The 15,488-nt window shown below is 41.8% G+C and overlaps 1 protein-coding gene across 9 annotated transcripts in view; it reads right to left on the reverse strand.

The window, feature by feature from the left end:
* TSPAN4 (tetraspanin 4) overlaps nt 1-15,488 on the reverse strand; it is a 755,262-nt gene that overhangs the window by 74,022 nt on the left and 665,752 nt on the right. The gene's annotated exons all lie outside the window — the stretch shown is intronic.

Here is a 15,488-nt window from a genome sequence, read left to right on the forward strand (position 1 = left end):
CTCTATATCTATCTCTATATCTATCTCTATCTATTATCTCTATATCTATCTATCTCTATCTATTATCTCTATATCTATCTATCTCTATATCTATTTTTATTTATAGCCATCTATCTATATATATTTATCTCTTTATCTATCTATATATGTCTATATTATTATTATTATTATTATTATTATTATTATTATTATTATTATTATATCTGTATATCTCTATCTATTATCTATCTATATCTATTATCTATCTCTATCTATATATCTATCTCTCTATATCTTTCTATCTATAGCTATGTATCTCTATATCTATCTATCTATCTATCCATTATCTATTTTCTATCTATCTCTATATCTATCTACCTATCGATCTATCTATCTATCTATATTTCTTTCTATATCTATCTTTATATCTATCTCTATCTCTATCTATCTCTATCTATCTCTATCTATCTCTATGAATCTTTCTATCTATATCTATCCATTATCTACTTTCTATCCATTATCTACTATCTATCTCTATATCTATCTATTTCTACATCTATCTTTCTATCTATATCTATCTAACTCTATATCTATATATCTATATAGCATTATACCCTATGAGGGGGGCAGTATTATACCCTATGAGGAGGCAGCATTATACCCTATGAGGAGGGCAGTATTATTCCCTATGAGGGGGGCAGCATTATACCCTATGAGGGGGGCAGTATTATACCCTATGAGGGGGGCAGTATTATACCCTATGAGGAGGCAGCATTATACCCTATGAGGGGGGCAGTATTATACCCTATGAGGGGGTGCATTATACCCTATGAGGAGGCAGCATTATACCCTATGAGGAGGGCAGTATTATACCCTATGAGGGGGCAGCATTATACCCTATGAGGGGGGCAGTATTATACCCTATGAGGAGGCAGCATTATACCCTATGAGGGGGGCAGTATTATACCCTATGAGGAGGCAGCATTATACCCTATGAGGAGGCAGCATTATTCCCTATGAGGGGGGCAGTATTATACCCTATGAGGGGGCAGCATTATACCCTATGAGGAGGCAGCATTATTCCCTATGAGGGGGGCAGTATTATACCCTATGAGGAGGGCAGTATTATACCCTATGAGGGGGCAGCATTATTCCCTATGAGGGGGGCAGTATTATACCCTATGAGGGGGGCAGTATTATACCCTATGAGGGGGCAGCATTATACCCTATGAGGGGGTGCATTATTCCCTATGAGGGGGGCAGTATTATACCCTATGAGGGGGTGCATTATACCCTATGAGGGGGTGCATTAAACCCTATGAGGGGGTGCATTATTCCCTATGAGGGGGGCAGTATTATACCCTATGAGGGGGTGCATTATACCCTATGAGGGGGTGCATTATACCCTATGAGGGGGGCAGTATTATATTCTATGAGATGGCTGTATTATATTCTATGAGATGGCTGCATTATATTCTATGAGGGGTCTACATTATATTCTATGAGGGGGCTGCTTTATATTCTATGAGGGAGGCTACCCCAACTCCTGCTACATAATTAAGACATGTACAACCTTATATTATACGAGGATATTAGCGTGTTTTACCGCACAATTGGTGGTCTGGTATTTAACTCTATGCAGCTACATAGTGGGCCCCAAGAATGATTTTCTCTGGTGGGCCCAAGGTGTTCCAGTCCGACGCTGTACACACATTACGTTGCGAATATTAAAGAGACATGATTGGCACATTGTCTGCCATGATGCTGACTTACTAGTTGCACATTTGCCACCAAGTCGCCCCAGTCATACGGTAAGCTTACACTGATTCCCCATATGGGATGCCAATCTGCGCTTATTTAAAGGGGTTGTCCATGACTTAACAATAGATGACTTTTATATAGGTAATCAATTGTGAAGTCCTGGACCGGCCCTTTAGGATCTTATTACACTGGCACGAGGATGAGCAATTGATAATACGATCCTTCTGCGCCCCATACAGTATGCATATTAGGAGCAGCACATCCCAGTGTATATATGATGCTCGGCAGGCGAAGGTTTTGCCTCACATTACTGATTATTCATTCTCATTTTGAGTGTTGGCTGTTCGCTGCCACGTTTACATGGGCCAATGATACGCGGCAACAATGGTTCTTACATTGGTTCAGCTGATTATCGGCCCGTGTATAGAAACTTTTCCGAATTAATGGTTATCCTTCATGAGACATCTCCTTTTAGACTGGTAAAAAAAAACAAAAAAAACAATGAAGAACGGTATAGGTAGGTCACAACAGGGAGTGTAACTAAAAATATAAGAGCTTGGAAGGTAGGAAAAACCCCAAAAATTCAAGGTTGACAAGTATACAATTTGCCATACCTGCCATGTAATCTCCTTCCTGATGAAACCACCCAGGTCATATGGCCAGTGAGCCCGAGTGCACCTCAGTCCGCCTCGACCTCATCTTATTTTCCAATGTTTTTACTTTGTAAATTAGTCAGGTTTCTTCTGTATGTGTTACCGTTACATATGATATTGAACTGATATTATATTAATGTGATCTGAATCCTGTTTTCTTTCACATTATCTGAGCCATGGTGTATGCTTGGGCCATAAAAATAATAGCCATAATAATAATAATAATAATAATAATAATAATAATAAAAATAACCATGATGATAATAACCGTAATCATAATAGCTATAATAACCATAATTATAACTATAATAGCAATAATAATAACAATAATAATAGCCATAATAATAATAACCATGATAATATTAATAACCATAATTATAATAGCCATAATAATACAAATAGCCAAAACAATAATAGCCATAATTATAATAAGCCATGATAATATGGTTTGTGCCATAAAAATTATAATAGAAATAATAGTAGCTTCTTATCCAATTATCTAATATTTAACTACAAATCCAATATGACCGTTACTGTAATCTGAAAAAAAGACTTCATGAGGCAATAGTCCTTGGATCTGCAGTATTCCCTGCGGTGTTCATGGCCATACAGTATACATAAACCATCTTCCATCCCTGTTGTCTTACTGTAGGTAACACCAATAATCTGTCCCCCATCCCTCCTAGTACTAAGTGTACGTGTGAAAATGCGCTGGTTACGTGGGGTTCCACGCGGCACGACGCTGGCGATGGTGAGAGATGGGCTGTCAGTGGTAATGTCACAGAAAGGGCTTTGTGCATTTGTAGCTAGGGAGGAAAATTAATGTTGTCTGCTTTGTCAGTCCATAATTCATTCCCGAATCTTTTACGTTACACGGCGGCAGATAAACCTGATGGATGCTTTGCCGGAGAGACCGAGGTCTTTACGACACAAGAGGACTTTGTCTCCCCTCAGTTTAATTGTCAACAAAAATATGGCTTCTGTCTCAGAGTGGCTGCCCGGCTGCCATTTATCATAGTTACTCTACAAATGATTGGAACGAGGTTGAGGGGCCGAGCGCTCCAAATTATCTCTACTCCTCCAAAATGCAACAGATATTCCAGAGCTGAAAACTGTTAAAAAACAAAAACCTTTGCGTTATACACAATGGGGTGTCACAATTTCAAGGCCTAATTCACATGAGATCCTCTCTGCCTCTCATGTGGACTAGGAGGATGTGATTGACCTCCGTGTTGTGCTGCTAGGCCTCCTGTCAAAAGTCCTCTCACATGGCCAACCAGCTTTCTTGCTTTGCACCGATGAGGGGCAAAACTCCCTAAAACAGGTCTCTGCATGTCTCAGACAGTTCCATGTTCTGTGTGTCATTTGGTACAGAATTTCATCGGTGGGACGGGATCCTGTGGTTCATGCATTACAGCCTTCATTATTCTGCCAGAGTAGATGCAGAAGTCACATGACCACATGGAAGAGGGGGAGCATGATGAAGATTGGGGGACGGTGCTGTTCCGAGATGGAAGTATACAGTGTTTTTTTATTATACCACAAAGTGGAGCAAATAATAAGTGTTTGCCCAGAGATGGACCGCCCCTCATGGAATACTCTTGTATCCTCTACCGACATGACAATTTTGGTAAATAAACGTATTGTCCATAAAATAACAATCCGATTATATGGTAACCTATCCTACAGTCATTCTTCCTGTAAATCTATGAATAAATTGTCAGTTCGGTGTTACCACTGCCCTTGCCCGAGGCTGTGTACAATCAGTTTCAACAGCATAGTGACAAGAGGACTGGAAACTCTTAGTTGGCAAGTGATGGTTTATAATAAATTCCAATTTTAATGCTTTTTTTGTCAATTTTTGTCCAAAATGTGACATTCTTTAGCTATAGTGTTTAGTTTGTTTTGGGTGGTCTTGTCATAGGCTTCTTTATAGAACACATTAAAAGTTGTTTTATAATGTATAAATAGGCAAGCTAGCCAAAATATGCTTACAAAAACGCACAAACTTCGTGGCATCGTTTTCAAAGCAAGTCTACAAAAATGTATGTGTGAGTAGACTATGGATTTTGTGGATTTCTCATTTGATGTTCTATCTTTAGGACTCCATACACTGTAGAAATGGAAACTTGATGGATCCTTATCTTCCCTGACAATCATCTGTTGGAGACCCCCATAGACATTAGACCATTTGCTGATCCCATCAATATCGCTGAGATTGTGGACGTAAGATAAATGTGTTGGGGTCTTTTAGGTTGGGCCATCAAGCTAGTACTGCAGATTAGCCCCAGTACCCTCCATTACTTTAATAGGTTGATCTGAAGTATCAGTATAGTCACACAATGGATCCACAATGGAGGCCAACTGCTCCATGACCACTATGCTCATCTGATCTGACCCTGGCGAATCCCACTAATCAGCAGAACACAGGACCCTACGAACCCCATAAAATTCCACTACGCAATATTAGATTGTATTACTGGAGACACCTGTTGTAGCCCCAGATCTGTGATGACCAGAGACATTGACTACAGCCACTGCTAATGCAGATTTGTACTTGTAGTCATCAAAAATGACTGACTCCAAATGGTGGCAATTCCCTGTAAATGGAGAATTGAGATCAGAGACTGAGTGATCCTTGTCGGCATAGAAATGTACAGCGTGGGTTACCAGCCTCAAGTTTTATTTTTTTCTTTTCTTTGAGGAGTGCAACTATTTTAATCCATCAGTACTCGGCTCACTGTTCAATAAAATATGCTTTACAGCGTTTCATATATTCAAGGCTTGATTCAATTGACTCTTTTATGTTCTTTTTATGCCGGGGAAGGGACTTTCAGCTGTAATACAATTCTGTGGGGTTTTTTGTTTTCATGTCAGATAAAGGGGAGGAATATGTAGAGGATGGAAATGGGGAGGAAAAAACAGTGCACCTGTCAGCGGGGCTACGGCACGATCTTTGCGAGGCGGATCATATCTGCATCTATGCGTATTGCATAGAGGCCAATACAACGTACAGAATGCATGGGCTCCCCTGGAAATGTCTTTATATTGGCACAGTCCTTAGATCGGGGCTCACCATTTGATATTGTCGTATGAACCTCCCAGAGTCCAGATCAATAAGTGAAGATGACATTTTTTTTATCTATTTGTATCATAAATCCAAGCTGCAAGACATGTTTATTGGGAAAGACTCAGAGAAGGGTGCACTGTTTGGAAACGCAAGATGGACGTCTCAACTTCAATGTTGGATCCAGAGAAGAGTTGAAAACATCACAAAATCTGTGGATTGTCCACAGTTGTAGAGACATATTGACTAGTGTGTAAAAAGACACCGATGGTTTATAATATAACAAGGAGACACCAGCCAAGGCCGGTACCAGACCAGTATGGCTCTTCCTATAGTCCTCGGCTGACTCTACAGACTATATTTTCTCTGAAACACCAAGAAATATCATTGGCGCAATCACGCATCCCAGCTCTAGCTGATGCTGCCTGTGGTTTGGGCCGCATGAATCAGCTGCAGGTTCCCTTTAGGCTTGGTTCAGACAGCTATGGGTTCTCTCATAAGAGAGTTTTGGGTTAGTTATGTAAAGGACACTCTGGCCACATAGAGTCTGATCTCAGGTGAGAGAATCGGAGCACACTGTAAGGAGAAGATGGAAAATAAAATTTCTCCATCTTCTCCATTGTGTCAGAGAGCAGAAATCATATTGCACTCAGATGTCATCTGACCGCAGTCTGAGGTTTTCAATCTACTTATTGGTGTGGCAGAGTGCGATCTGAATATTGAATCAAACCTGGACATGCTGTGATTTTTTTCCTCAGAGCAACTTGATCCAAGGATAAAATTGGACATGTGTGCGGCCCCATAGACTATAGGCCCCGTCACACACAGCGACTCACCAGCGATCCCGACAACGATATCAACGTGTCAGGATCGCTGGTGAGTCGCTACATGATCGCTGGTGAGCTGTCAGACAGCTTCACCAGCGATCAGCACAGCGACGCCGAGCGCGCGGCGTCACTGTGTACATTAGTTATCAGCGCGCTGATGCAGGGAGCTGGTAACTAACGTACACATCGGGTATCCAAGGGATGTGTGTCACTTAGAAACCCAATGTGTACCTTGGTTACCAGCTCCCTGCATCAGCGCGCTGGTAATTAAGGTACACAGAGGGTATCTAGGCACAGCGCAGTGCTTAGAAACCCTGCGTTTACCTTAGTTATCAGCTGACCGCTGGTCTCCCGCCTGTCACACGATGCGTGCTGGCCAGCGTGAGACCAGCGATCAAAAAAATATCCAGGGATTTCCTACAGCGATCAGCGATACCCGGCAGAGGGGCCGGTCGCTGATCGCTGTCACACACAACGATCTCGCTGGTGAGATCGCTGTTACGTCACAAAACTTGCTAACAAGATCGCTGTGTGTGACGGGGCCTTAACACTGGTACGAGTGCGATCTGATAGCTAATACCGTGATGTGAGTGAGCCCTTAATGTAAATATTGTGGGAACCTGGGGTCTTCACTACATTATCAAATACATTATCAAAGCAAAACCCCTGGTAGTAGATCAAGAAGTGTAATCGGGTCCCACAATTAACTACTCACACACTAGGGTGGCAGCGATGGGATAATGTCCTGGTATGGCTATAATGGGCTAATTTTCTCATTACCTACCTGGACCCCAATGTGGCCAGGAGCTGGCTGCATGACCAAAGAACCGCCCTATAGACCTAACCATCTAAGTGATTGGCCATAACGCTTTGATTCCACAGGTGGGTTGAAGACCCTGACATACTGAAAATAATAAAAATAATGTGTCATCAGAAAAAGGCCTACTGTTTAAATCATACTGTTAAATGTATTTCTTTTTTAATTTTTCAGATCACGATTTGTATTAAAAAAAATATTGAAATGTTGCAATGTTCACACTGGTCTTTATGTGGGGGAATGCTTGTTCATACTGCTCTCTTAGGTGGAACTGTATGTCTCAAATTGTATATATTTGTACAGATCATGCTGTTGAGATAATGCGAGCTGTCCAGGGGGTGGGGAGGAGGGGTGGGCTTTCCTTGTTATGTTGGAGTTTGTTTTATTTAGTTAAAAACAGAAAATGTTGATATCTCTGTAATAAGTATATTGCTGTACTCTTCTTATTAAAAATCTATTTGAGTTAAAAAAAAATGTTCAAACTGGTCACAGAGGCTATTCTAGACTCGTACGTCTTGTTCTTTCAGGAAACCCACTGTCTCCAAAGACTGCGACCCTATCTTTTATATTGAAGCATCTAATGACCATGTGCAAAGGTCATAGTGAAGAGAGGGGGAGAAGGTGAACTGTGACATCCCCTATTGTTATTGGTGGACCCTTATCAGCTGTGTATAGAGGTGTTACCTTACAAAATTGTAATCCTGTCAATGATGATAATGACACTACTGAAAAGTCTACTGTAAAGAACAGGAAGTAGGAGTCTAAATATAAAAATTTAATAGGTCTCGTGACAGATTTACCCTAAGAAAAGGCAGAATTATGTGCCCCAAGTTAATAGCCTATTACTTCCTATACCCCTATCTTGCTTTTGTCATTGACATTTCCATTAAACACAGCATACATCAAGTCTCCATACATTAGGTGAACGCCTTCATTCACCAGCTGTTGTAACCTGACTGCTCGCTCATATAGTGAGCTCTTCTCCCGAAGCTCAGCTCTATAGCGCTGTATGTCTTGAACGCCTTCATTCACTAGCTGTTGTAACCTGACTGCTCGCTCATATACTGAGCTCTTCTCCCGAAGCTCAGCTCTATAGCGCTGTATGTCTTGAACGCCTTCATTCACTAGCTGTTGTAACCTGACTGCTCGCTCATATACTGAGCTCTTCTCCCGAAGCTCAGCTCTATAGTGCTGTATGTCTTGAACGCTTTCATTCACTAGCTGTTGTAACCTGACTGCTCGCTCATATACTGAGCTCTTCTCCCGAAGCTCAGCTCTATAGCGCTGTATGTCTTGAACGCCTTCATTCACTAGCTGTTGTAACCTGACTGCTCGCTCATATACTGAGCTCTTCTCCCGAAGCTCAGCTCTATAGTGCTGTATGTCTTGAACGCTTTCATTCACTAGCTGTTGTAACCTGACTGCTCGCTCATATACTGAGCTCTTCTCCCGAAGCTCAGCTCTATAGCGCTGTATGTCTCCCATTCAGCATGTTGGTTGGCCTGCAATTTCTGCAGGCCCATTGCTGTATTTTTGTGCCGCACATCAAACCTATTATATTACATCCTTTTTAATGATGGTTTGCTGCCAATAAAAAAAGGCTTTATGCAGAATGTGACTAACAGCAGCAAAGGTTGGGAATAATGAATGAGTGGAATAATATCTGCCCCCTGCCATAAATGAGCAGAGCTACACACAGCTCATTGAGTATGTACCATTACAGAATATCCTGAGCGTCTCTCCTCGCTTGCTGACTCCGCACATATTGGTCTATACATTTTTCGTGATGCTCAATTGGCCTTAAACTGACAATTTTCCTTATTTGTAAGCAGCAAATGCCGGGCTTATTTCCATTTTCCCGAGGTTTGCTGAATTTATGCAGATCAGCCACTTATGTCTCTGTGTTTGACAAATGCCAGCTTCATAATTACTTTGCAAACAATGAACAGGATTAAAAAAAAACAGCAGCAAAAAACAACAACATCAATTTACCTGAAGACGTGAGCATAAAAGAGACGGAGAGGGTCCTCGCTGCCATGTAATGCATTAGCTTACGGTGTCAGATGGTGGAAGGCAGGGGGCTCTGCAGATTTCTACCGTTATAATGATATGTGACAGATGAAAGCTATTCCCATGGTGGCAACATATGTCTACCGCCACAGTGCAAATACAGGAACTTAACACCTAGTTTATGATGTCAAGTGAGCACATTGATGGCAGGTCACTGCATTGCATGGCTGCTGATGACAGGTTGTATAAGGCACTTACTACCGACACAGATGGTCACCGGGTCTGCTCAGTGCCAGAGTCGTTGGACTGTAGGAAGTCGAGTCTCTATGTATACATCCGGCCAGACAATAAAGAAGCTAATGCATAGGAGGCTAAGTGACAGTACACCGGAATCACCACTACTAGAGGGAATGTGAAAAATCATGTACAATGCAGCTGAAGATCATTCCAATGAAAGGCAATGTGGCCTTAACCCCTTTACTCCCAAGGGTGGTTTGCATGTTAATGACCGGGCCAATTTTTACAATTCTGACCACTGTCCCTTTATGAGGAAATATCTCTGGAACGCTTCCATGGATCCCGGTGATTCTGACATTATTTTCTTGCGACATATTGTACTTCATGTTAGTGGTAAAAAAAATTAATATGACTTGTGTTTATTTGTCAAAAAAAACAGAAATTTGGCAAAAATTTAGAAAATTTCGCAATTTTCCAACTTTGAATTTTCATGCCCTTAAATCACAGAGATATGTCACGTAAAATACTTAATAAGTAACATTTCCCACATGTTTACTTTACATCAGCCAAATTTTGGTACCAATTTTTTTTTTGTTAGGAAGTTATAAGGATTAAAAGTTACACAGCGATTTTTCATTTTTACACCACCATTTTTTTTTAGGGACCACATCACATTTGAAGTCACTTCGAGGGGGTCTATATGATAGAAAATTCCCAAAAGTGACACCATTCTAGAAAACTGCACTCCTGAAGGTGCTCAAAACCACATTCAAGAAGTTTATAACCCCTTTATGTTCTTGGGCGCATGGCAGAGCTTGGACGGGAAGGAGAGTCGTTTTACTTTTTCAAAGCAAAATTGGCTGGAATTAAGATTGGATGCCATGTCGCGTTTAGAGAGGCTCTGATGTGCCTAAACAGTGGAAAACCCCCCACAAGCAACATCATTTTGGAAACTAGACCCCTTAAGGAACTTATCTAGATGTGTGGTGAGCACTTTGAACCCCCAAGTGCTTCACAGAAGTTTATAACGTAGAGCCGTAAAAATAAAAAATAATATTCTTTTCACAAAAATGATCTTTTCGCCCCCAATTTTTTATTTTCACAAGGGTAGCAGGAGAAATTGGACCCCAAAAGTTGTTGTCCAATTTGTCCCGAGTACACTGATACCCCATATGTGGGGGTAAATCACTGTTTGGGCGCACAGCAGAGCTCGGAAGGCAAGGAGCACTATTTGACTTTTTCAACGCAGAATTGGCTGGAATTGAGATTGGACGCCATAATGTTCCTAAACAGTGGAAACCCCCCAATTCTAACTCCAATCCTAACCCCAACACACCCCAACACTAATCCCAACCCTAACCACAAACCTAACACACCCCTAACCCTAATACCAACCCTAACCGTAATCCAAACTCTAGCCCCAACGCCAACCCTAACTTTAGCCCAACTCTAACCCTAATGGGAAAATGGAAATAAATACATTTTTTTATTTTATTACTAGCTGAAGAGCCCGGCGTTGCCTGGGCATAGTAACCAACTGTGGTTAGTTATAACAAATTATAATGATTATGCTGCACATAAAAACCGTGCATCTAATCCTATCCTGTGTGATACTGACTGCTGAGCTGTGTATCTAATCCTATCCTGTGTGATACTGGGCTCCCACTGCAGTCTGTGTCAGAGGGTGGTCTGTGTTGGCACGGTAATAAATTGTGTTATTTCCAGCTTTACAGAAGGACGATAACACCATAGACATGATAAGAATAATAGGCCTCAGTTACCACAACTGTCTACAAAGAAAACTGTTGCTGATAGCAATCAATCACAGCTCATTCTTCATCTTTTAAACAGCTGTGGCGAGTTTTGCGTAGCGACTTTTGTGTGGCGAGGTTGGTGTATGTGTGGTGAAATGTGTGCTGAGGGCGGTATATGTTTTGAAGCACGTTGTAGTGTGTGGCGCATTTTGTGTGTGTGTTCATATTCCCGTTTGTGGTGAGTATCCCATGTCAGGGCCCCACCTTAGCAACTGTACGGTATATACTCTTTGGCGCCATCGCTCTCATTCTATAAGTCCCCCTTGTTCACATCTGGCAGCTGTCAATTTGCCTCCAATACTTTTCCTTTCACTTTTTCCCCATTATGTATATAGGGGCAAAATTGTTTGGTGAATTGGAACGCGCGGGGTTAAAATTTCACCTCACAACATAGCCTATGACGCTCTCGGGGTCCAGACGTGTGACTGTGCAAAATTTTGTGGCTGTAGCTATGACGGTGCAGATGCCAATAGATACACTTTTCCCCCATTATGTAGATAGGGGCAAAATTGTTTGGTGAATTGGAATGCGCGGGGTTAAAATTTCGCCTCACAGCATAGCCTATAACGCTCTCGGGGTCCAGACGTGTGACTGTGCTAAATTTTATGGCTGTAGCTGCGACGGTGCGGATGCCAATCCCGGACATACACATTGAGCTTTATATATTAGATTTTTCCCTAACTAAGGGGGTGAAAAAGGGGGGTTTGATTTACTATTTTTTTATTTTGATCACTGTGATAGGGTCTATCACAGTGATCAAAATGAACCAATAGGAAAAAAATCTATTGTTGCTAGTTGCATGCGCCCGCCATTTTATCACGGAAGAAGCTGGCGGCTCGGGGGACTTCAGGGGGGCCTGCAGGGACAACGTAGGTACGGGGGGGGGGGGTGATCGGGGAACCTATTTCTCTCTCCTCTGATGCGCGATCACATCAGAGGAGAGAGAAATTGAATGGAAAATCTGACTTTTTTTTTGCGGTCGCTGTCACACCGAGAATAAGCCGACGCCCGGCCGCACACCACCCGTGGCCGATCGCTATGACGTACTATACCGTCCATGGTCAAATTTTGCCCGGGCATATGGACGGGATAGTAAGTCAGCTGGCACAAAGGGGTTAAAGGGTTTTCCCACAAAGTTAATTTTAATCAACATTTAGATCAATAGATCACTAAATAATAACAACTTCCACAATTGGATGTGTTTAATAAAAATGTTCCTGTGCTGAGATAATCTTATGAATGTGCCCCTGCTGTGTACTGTGTAATGGCTGTGTCTGACTGTGTAGGGATATGGTCTGATCATACCACAGCTCCTGGGCAAGGGGCAAACACAAAGGAGTATACAGACAGGACAGCATGGGGTCATAGCTGGTTCTTTCTGTGAGTTAATTCATTGCTTAAAAAGAGGCAGTGAGTGTTTGACTCCACAAAAAGAATCAGCTGTGATCCGCTGCTGTAATGTCTGTATACTCTCTTTTGCTTCCACCCCTGCCCAAGAGCTGTGGTATGATCAGACCATGTTCCTGTACGGTCAGACACAGCCACTACACAGTACACAGCAGGGGCACATGTATAAGATTATCTCAGCACAGGAACATTTTATTTAAACACATCCAATTGTGGAAATAATTATTATTTCAAGATCTATTAATTAAAATGTACTTTGTTCGTGGGAAAACTCCTTTAAGTTATGCATATTGCCTCTTCACAGTGGAATAGAGCAGATACTCTATTGCCACTTGTCAGGGCTCACTCACACCACCATAATTTCTGTCCGAGTGCGATCCGACAAAACTTCAGATTGCACTTGTACCAATGTTTATTATATGGGGCCGTGGACATGTCCGATTTTTTCGTCAGATCAATTCGATCTCAAGAAAAAATCTCAGCAAGTCTGAGTTTGATCCAATTATTGGATTACACTCAGCCATGCAAATCAATGAGTGGAGTGCATGGAAATCATTGGACTGCACGCAGGTGACATCCAATTTCCACGCACTGACACAATCGAAAAGAAGGAGAATTGTTTTTCTCCATCTTTTGCTCACCAAACAGAATCAGAACACACTGCGCTCACACTCTGATCAAACTCGGATGAGAGTGTGATCAGAGTGTCATCTGCATAATCGGCCCTTGGATGAGAGTCTCTACAACCTTGGAAGCAGTAATCCTAAAAGTCAATATCGACCCATTGAACAGCCTTGCCACTGGACTTCAGATAAGAAGCCACACCGAAATTTACTTTTGCAGTCACAAGTTTTGAGGGTTTTGCCTCATCAGTGCAAAGCAGGAAAAATGGTTAGCTAAGTCAGAAGCCTCTGACAGAGTGGTTAAGGGGTCAAGTTTCTCCTTCTGTAAAGAGACTATTTTCATATTTAATTTTGCAATGAATCATAGCATGACCAACCTGGGCCTCTCTTTAAGGAGAAACTTTACCCCTTAAGCCCCCTTGGGAAGGCCTCTCACCCAGCCAACCAGGTATCTTGCATTGCACCGATGAAGGACATAACTCGCCAAAACATGTATTTGGCTGTATAAGCCTATGTCATGTGGAAAGGCCCTTTAAAGGGTCAATATTAATTCTCTGAACTGCTACTCCAACAGGTGGCATTAAGGCCCTTTTGCATTTAGCGATGCACCAGCGATCCGACCAGCGATCCGACCCGGTCAGGATTGCTGGTGCATCGCTAAATGATCGCTAGTGAGCTGTCACACAGGCAGATCTCACAGCGGTGCAACAGCGACGCAGCGCACGATACTCACCTTTCACACAGCGATCCTGGCGTCCTCCCGCCCGCCTCCACGCATCGCTCGTCGTCACAGCAGGAAGCTGACGACGAGAAATGGAGCCGGATATTCTCGCGCGATCAGCGATGGACAGCGGGGAAGCCGGTCGGAGGTAAGTATGACACATAGCGATATCGCTAGCAATATCGCTATAACGTCACAAAATCGGTGACGTTATAGCGATATCGCAATGTGTAAAACCCCCTTTAGAGTCCCTGCACTTTTCCTTTGTGTAAAGGCTATTTTCATATTTAATTTTTCAATGGGAGCATTGTATGACCTATTCATCTGCCAACTTAGCGCCCTCCACAAGAAAAGTCTTTACGCTTTATTTATGTCATCCAGAATTCCAAGTGATGTGTGCAAAAGAATAATTCCTCTGTATAATAGAGATCATCCTTGTGACATTTGCAGACAAGTTAAGGGTGAACTCCATAAAAATACTCTGTATTTCCTTTTAGAGTAGTAGAGTAGTCATTCAGTCTTTTTTTAAACCATGGTTACCTATATATGGATCTCAGAGACGCCCATCAAAAACGGGTTAAAAAAAAAATATATATTTTGCAAAATTGTTAAATCCACTGGGTGTCTATTCTTTTTCTGGAATCCATTGCAGATCTCATATTTTGCAATATAAAGGGTTAAGTCCACAGCATATTTTAAATGCAACTTATGTAGATCCTGCCATGAATTTGCCGCAGTTTGTTCACCCTGTGTGCATGTAACCCGTATTAGGGCAGATTTATTAAAATTGGCACTTCATATTGCCAGCCTTAAGCTGATTAGCGTTGTAAGAAAATGCGCCTAATTCAGTAAAAGGCTTGCTATTCTTAATAAATTTAGCATATTTTGTGCTGTCTCCATGCCAGAAGAGGAAATTCATGCTCCTCCTGCAAATTCATTTAATTCGCCATCTTTTAGTTTCTATGCGATCAGAGTGGCGAAAATGCGATGATATATTCTCTCCGCAGTTTCTGACTTACTTTATAGGATCACAAGATCTTTCAAGCTCATGTATCAATTGTGCAGTTTATTTTTATTTTTTTTTTAGTCTATGGCATATGCATGAGCCAATGTAGAATATTTTGGAGTTTCCAAAATCCATGTCCTTTATTCTCAGAATCGAGAAGTTATTTCCAACTTACTGATCGTTAAAGGTCTCGAGATCCCAAAAATCGAGCTCTACAAAGTCTAGTCTTGGGATATTCGGAAAGGATAGGACAGATTCTTTGTAGTGAGTATAGTGGGATGCATTTTAGGTAACTGGGCCTGATAACAAGCATGGCAGCTACACGACCATATTTCCTCAATGTATGGAAGCACCACTACGTAGGCAGAAGATACCCGATACATGAATATTCATCCTCTAGGTGATGCCGATCATATTCGGAACCAAATCCAAACAAACTCTAGTTGAGAATACATCGCATTTACTCTACAATATACTTAAATATGGATGTCTCTTAGGACCCCCACCAATCAGCACACTATAGGTGTTGCAGTGCTCCTGTCTGGAGGTCAGACCCTAAAATTCCC

This window comes from Dendrobates tinctorius, unplaced genomic scaffold (genome assembly GCF_039654945.1).
Source record: "Dendrobates tinctorius isolate UK_male_01 unplaced genomic scaffold, ASM3965494v1 ptg000211l, whole genome shotgun sequence".
NCBI lineage: Eukaryota > Metazoa > Chordata > Amphibia > Anura > Dendrobatidae > Dendrobates > Dendrobates tinctorius.